Raw genomic sequence first — 7,684 nt, forward strand, 5'->3', positions numbered from 1 at the left:
AAGATGGCGGCCTCTACAAAATGGCGGATAACTTAGGTTTTATCAATCCCATCAACATGGGTATCAAATGAAAGGTCTCAACAAGTAGAATACAATTTACTATGCAAAATTAAACGGTTTTATATTTAGCTCACCCCGTTTGTTTTATTTATTCTTGGGTCAAATTTAGTAATTCATATTTCACCCTCTTCGTGTCAACCGATTAATCTGAAATTTTGTATACACTTTGGATTTTGGTGACAATACAATTATGTTTATTCATTATCATTATAAATCCAAGATGGCGGCCGCTACAAAATGGCGGATAACGTAGGTTTTATCAATCCCATCAATATGAGTATCAAATGAAAGGGCTCAACAAGCAGAATACAATGTACTAAAAAAATTTAAATCCAAGATGGTGGCCGCTACACAATGGCGGATAACGTAGGTTTTATCAATCCGTCGGATAACGTAGGTTTTATCAATCCCATCAATATGGGTATCAAATGAAAGGGCTCAACAAGCAGAATACAATATACTAAAAAAAAAAATCCAAGATGGCGGCCGCTACAAAATGGCGGATAACGTAGGTTTTATCAATCCTATCAATATGGGTATTAAATGAAAGTGCTCAACCAGTAGAATACATTGTACTATATAAAATTAAAATCCAAGATGGCGGCCTCTACAAAATGGCGGATAACTTAGGTTTTATCAATCCCATCAACATGGGTATCAAATGAAAGGTCTCAACAAGTAGAATACAATTTACTATGCAAAATTGAAATCTAAGATGGCCGCCGCTACCAAATGGCTTATAACAATTTTTTATCAATCCCACCAATATGGGTATCAAATAAAAGGGCTCAACAAGCAGAATACAATATACTAAAAAAAAAATTAAATCCAAGATGACGGCCGCTACAAAATGGCGGATAACGTAGGTTTTATCAATCCCATCAATATGGGTATCAAATGAAAGTGCTCAACCAGTAGAATACAATGTACTATATAAAATTAAAATCCAAGATGGCGGCCTCTACAAAATGGCGGATAACTTAGGTTTTATCAATCCCATCAACATGGGTATCAAATGAAAGGTCTCAACAAGTAGAATACAATTTACTATGCAAAATTAAACGGTTTTATATTTAGCTCACCCCGTTTGTTTTATTTATTCTTGGGTCAAATTTAGTAATTCATATTTCACCCTCTTCGTGTCAACCGATTAATCTGAAATTTTGTATACACTTTGGATTTTGGTGACAATACAATTATGTTTATTCATTATCATTATAAATCCAAGATGGCGGCCGCTACAAAATGGCGGATAACGTAGGTTTTATCAATCCCATCAATATGAGTATCAAATGAAAGGGCTCAACAAGCAGAATACAATGTACTAAAAAAATTTAAATCCAAGATGGTGGCCGCTACACAATGGCGGATAACGTAGGTTTTATCAATCCGTCGGATAACGTAGGTTTTATCAATCCCATCAATATGGGTATCAAATGAAAGGGCTCAACAAGCAGAATACAATATACTAAAAAAAAAAAATCCAAGATGGCGGCCGCTACAAAATGGCGGATAACGTAGGTTTTATCAATCCTATCAATATGGGTATTAAATGAAAGTGCTCAACCAGTAGAATACATTGTACTATATAAAATTAAAATCCAAGATGGCGGCCTCTACAAAATGGCGGATAACTTAGGTTTTATCAATCCCATCAACATGGGTATCAAATGAAAGGTCTCAACAAGTAGAATACAATTTACTATGCAAAATTGAAATCTAAGATGGCCGCCGCTACCAAATGGCTTATAACAATTTTTTATCAATCCCACCAATATGGGTATCAAATAAAAGGGCTCAACAAGCAGAATACAATATACTAAAAAAAAAATTAAATCCAAGATGACGGCCGCTACAAAATGGCGGATAACGTAGGTTTTATCAATCCCATCAATATGGGTATCAAATGAAAGTGCTCAACCAGTAGAATACAATGTACTATATAAAATTAAAATCCAAGATGGCGGCCTCTACAAAATGGCGGATAACTTAGGTTTTATCAATCCCATCAACATGGGTATCAAATGAAAGGTCTCAACAAGTAGAATACAATTTACTATGCAAAATTAAACGGTTTTATATTTAGCTCACCCCGTTTGTTTTATTTATTCTTGGGTCAAATTTAGTAATTCATATTTCACCCTCTTCGTGTCAACCGATTAATCTGAAATTTTGTATACACTTTGGATTTTGGTGACAATACAATTATGTTTATTCATTATCATTATAAATCCAAGATGGCGGCCGCTACAAAATGGCGGATAACGTAGGTTTTATCAATCCCATCAATATGAGTATCAAATGAAAGGGCTCAACAAGCAGAATACAATGTACTAAAAAAATTTAAATCCAAGATGGTGGCCGCTACACAATGGCGGATAACGTAGGTTTTATCAATCCGTCGGATAACGTAGGTTTTATCAATCCCATCAATATGGGTATCAAATGAAAGGGCTCAACAAGCAGAATACAATATACTAAAAAAAAAAATCCAAGATGGCGGCCGCTACAAAATGGCGGATAACGTAGGTTTTATCAATCCTATCAATATGGGTATTAAATGAAAGTGCTCAACCAGTAGAATACATTGTACTATATAAAATTAAAATCCAAGATGGCGGCCTCTACAAAATGGCGGATAACTTAGGTTTTATCAATCCCATCAACATGGGTATCAAATGAAAGGTCTCAACAAGTAGAATACAATTTACTATGCAAAATTGAAATCTAAGATGGCCGCCGCTACCAAATGGCTTATAACAATTTTTTATCAATCCCACCAATATGGGTATCAAATAAAAGGGCTTGACAAGAAGAATACAGTGCACTATACAACCTCAATATTTAAGATGGGCGCAGCCACTAAATGGCGTATAATAATAAGATTAAAATTTAGAAATTGAATCTGGGATGACGGCTGAAAGAAGAATGTTGCCTTTAATACTATCATGGGCTTCTACAATACATAAAATGCAGGGCAGCACTGTGGATCACGCAGTCGTATACTTAGGTGCGAAACTGTTTGAAGAAGGTCAAGCCTACGTGGCTCTTAGCAGAAGATCTTTGCAGGGACTACGTATAGAGGAGTTGGACTGCAATAAACTAACGGGCACGAAACCTTGCAATAATGAAGCACTAAATGAATTAAACAGAATGCGAAATAAAAACTAAAAACTAGAAAATAAAAATAGGTAAAAAAACTTTTTAAGTTAAACGGTTTTATGTTAAACATACATTGCAATGTTGTCGGGGCCGTGCTGTAGGCTACCGACGGGGTCACAGGTGGTGGATAGTGAGCGGCCTCTATATATAGAGGTCAGCTGCGAATTAAATAAGCAGTCCCCAACCAATCAGCGGGGGAGACGGCCTCCTAGCATTGGTTTGCAACCGTCTAGGAGAAGGAAAACTCCGAAATTAAACCCGGAATTGGCGACTCCGTTAGGCGTAAGTAAGGTCTAACCTGAAATATGCGGCAGTCACCTGCAACCGACCTGGCTCCGCACGTATTGGCTTGCCTTTCCTGCGGATCCAGCCAGTGAAGTCGAGAGGATGGCGCAGGTTCTGGGCAACCCTGCGTCATCAAACTGCGTCCCAGGCGATGCAGCGTCTGTGGAGAGGGTACTTCACCCACGTCAGCTGAGCTGCGTGGAAAACAACACGGGGAGTGGCAGTGACCGGTTATAAGCCCGCACGTATAGGCGTAAGTGCGGACGCCAGGGGTCACTCTCGACAGTGGGAGGGTCCATCGCAGACCCACTGACCAGTTACCGCCCGCTTCAGCTGGGCAGCCCCCGGCCAATTAGGTACTGGTCCGCCTCGGCATTGACTGTTCCTTTAGGGTGTGTGGAACAACCAGGTTTTTCCTGTATGTTGATGCTGCGCTTGTTACACCTGGCACTAAGAAAAGCAAGAACGAAGAACACGCTTACACTGCCCTGCGTTTTGGGACATGGAATGTCCGGACAATGCGGACAGGCTTCCCGGACACCAGTGGAAGCTCACAGTGTGCACAAGACCTGCGCAAAACATCAGTTATAGATCTGGAACTGGACAGACTTAATGTTAGTGTTGCTGCGCTCCAAGAGACTAGGCTACCGGATGAGGGCTCCGTACGGGAGAAAAAATTCACGTTCTTTTGGAAAGGCAAACCTTCTAGTGAAAACCGTGAATATGGCGTAGGATTCGCGGTTCGGAACGACCTCTTGAGCTCTATAGAGTGCCCTCGCGGGATTTCTGAGCGTTTAATGGTCCTGCGCCTTTCTACTACCTGCGGCTTTGTCTCGATCATTTCCGCATACGCTCCAACGCTCAAGTCACCAGCCGAGTCCAAGAATTATTTTTACGACCAACTGTGCAGCACAATGAGTGAAATACGAGCGGGAGATCGCGTATTAATTCTGGGCGACTTTAATGCCCGCGTGGGTCAAGACAACCTTGCTTGGCCAGACTGCCTAGGTAACCACGGCGTGGGTAAGCAGAATGAGAATGGCCAACGCCTTCTAGAATTTTGTTGTAAGTTCCAGCTGTGTGTTACCAACACTTACTTCAAGGGCAAATTGATGCGACGCGTCTCCTGGAAGCACCCTCGTTCTGGACATTGGCACCAATTGGACGTTGCTTTGACAAAGAAAAAAGATCTGGGAGATGTTATCCACACAAGGTCCTTTCACAGCGCTGATTGTGACACTGATCACTCTCTTGTTGTCTGCAAAATCCGACTTACGCCAAAGAAAATTCACTCTCGCAAGACTCCCGGGAGAAAGAAATTAAATCTTTCTAATACCATGATCGAAGAGCTAGTGAGTGATTTCAGTGAATTGGCGAGTCGAGTAGCAGAAACTTGGGACACTGACGCCTCAGTGGACACAGAGTGGCAGTCCATCAAGTCACTTCTGACTTCAGTTGCTGGCAAAGTTTTTGGGTACGAAACATCCAAATCTATCGACTGGTTTGCAGAAAATGCAAGTCATCTGACGCCCCTTCTAGATACCAAACGTCAAGCTGCCTTAAACCATCGGCTAAATCCTTGCGCTGCAACAAGCTCTGACGGCTAAGTCCACCCTACAGCGAGTAAGTCGCCAGTGCGCAAATGACTTTTGGCTGAATCTGTGCGAGTACATCCAAAGCTGCGCAGCCGTTGGAAACTTGGCGGGTGTTTTTGCTGGCATAAAAAAAGCCATCGGACCTCTGCCGAAAAAAACAGCTCCTTTAAAAGAAATTGACGGTTCAATTATAACAGACGGCGACCGCCAATTGGACCGTTGGGTGGAGCATTATACTCACCTCTACTCGTGCCCAGTCAGTATCGAGCCAGAAGCTGTGGATGCTATCCCTGAACTGGAAACCCGGGAAGAGTTAGATGAGCTTCCTACCCCGAGAGAGTTGCACAAAGCCGTCAAATTGCTGAAAAACGGCAAGAGTCCCGGTGATGACGGAATTTCTGCGGAACTACTTAAGATTGAGTGCCTGCATCCCATACTGCACAATTTCTTAGGAAAATGTTGGGAGCACGAACGTTTTCCACAGGACATGCGCGATGCAAATATTATCACCTTGTACAAGGGAAAAGGAGACCGCGGTGATTGCAATAACTATCGCGGCATTTCCCTTCTCAGTATCGTCGGCAAGTTGTTTGCGAGGGTCATACTGGCTAGACTCCAGCAACTTGCTGAGCGCGTGTACCCTGAGGCGCAGTGTGGTTTCCGTTCCGGAAGATCTACGACGGATATGATATTTACTTTACGCCAGCTGCAGGAAAAGTCTCGTGAGCAGAATAGCCCCCTGGTGATCGAGGGAGGCTTTTGTAGATCTGAACAAAGCCTTTGATACTGTTAGTCGGGAGGGTCTTTACATGGTACTCAGTAAGATAGGGTGTCCCCCAAAACTTTTAAATCTGATCAGGTCCTTTCACGATGGCATGGAAGGTGCCGTTGTTTACGACGGCAAGACATCTGCTTTATTTGACATGCGGAGGGGTGTGCGGCAGGGTTGTGTTTTGGCACCGACACTTTTTGGCATCTTTTTCTCCCTGCTTCTAAAAGTTGCTTTTGGAGATTTAGTCCAGGGAGTACACCTACACACGAGAGCAGACGGGAAACTTTTTAACTCCTCCCTACTAAGGTCTCGTACTAAACGCGAAGACTTACATATCGACTCACTGCTCTTTGCCGACGATGCCGCTTTTATTGCCAAGACTCCGCAAGAATTGCAGATTCTTATGGACAAATTCGCGCGTGCCTGTTCCCTCTTTTCCATGTCCATTAATGCCAAAAAGACAGTCGTTCTGGCACAGGGCTATAACCAGAAACCGACAATCATGTTGGATGGTGCGCCTCTTGATGTAGTCGACCAATTCTGTTACCTCGGCTCGACTATATCAAGCAATCTGTCGCTGGACTTGGAAATTGGTAGTCGACTGGGAAGGGCGGCTACGACGTTCGGGAGGCTTAATGCACGAGTGTGGAGTAACAATCATCTTACAACGAAGACCAAGATATTAGTTTATCAAACTTGTGTCTTAAGCACACTCTTGTATGGAGCTGAAACCTGGACATCGTATGCAAAGCAGGAAAGACGGTTGAACGGTTTCCATATGCGCAGTCTTCGCAGCATATTAAACATCACTTGGCAAGACAGGGTTACGAACGAGAGAGTGTTGCAAATTGCACAGCTTCCCAGTATCACCGCGATGCTTAAACAGCGAAGATTGCGGTGGCTGGGGCATGTGCATCGAATGGACGCCACCCGCTTACCACGACGTACCCTGTTGAGCGAAGTTGCCTTTGCAAAAAGTAAGGTGGGAAGGCCGTTGTTGCGATTTAAAGACTGCACAAAGCGTGACATGCTTGCTTTTAAGATCAGCCCCGATAAATGGGAGGACCTGGCCAGTGACCGGAATAAGTGGAAGACGTCTTTGGCCGATGGGTGCAAAGCACACGATAAAACCTGGTTCCAGAATCTAGCCGACAAGCGCGAGAGGCGACACAGAAGTGAGAGGGCCGATTTACCACCTGTACCATCTAGTAACCCTCAACTACAATGCCAGTCGTGCGGCCGCTACTGTCGCTCTCGCATTGGACTTTACAGCCATTTTAAAAGCTGCCACAGAAACGCTGTTTGAATCATCTGATAAAGATGTAAAGGCCTGAGATGACATTGCAATGTTTAAGCTAAATGTACTAAAAACCAAAAAATAATAAAATAGATACAGTCGTGGGAATTATAAACATATGCATAGACTAGACTAAAATAAAACCGTGGGGCACGTCAATTGTCTACAATCGTTGATTAAAATGTTTGTTTTGTAATGTTACACTATAATTAGGCAGTTGTTCAACCGACAACGATGGACGTGTGATAAGTAGGGCTAGAATGTGGAAACAAGCTAGCAAGCTCGATTATAAGCGAGTTTTAGGGTTTCATAGTGGTGAGCGAGTAGTACTTTTATCATATGTTTTGTCGATTAAAGACAAACTACGAGCAGAGAACCGATTTCTCGCCAGCCAGCAGTGTGAATGTCCAACGATAAACTAGTTGAAACATCTCTTTTATTACCCACGACGGAACGGAGCAGGTATATGCGTTTAGGGTGAGAGATGTTTGTGTGTGCGTTTGTGCAAAGAAA

This window comes from Pectinophora gossypiella, unplaced genomic scaffold, assembly GCF_024362695.1.
Source record: "Pectinophora gossypiella unplaced genomic scaffold, ilPecGoss1.1 Pgos_35, whole genome shotgun sequence".
NCBI lineage: Eukaryota > Metazoa > Arthropoda > Insecta > Lepidoptera > Gelechiidae > Pectinophora > Pectinophora gossypiella.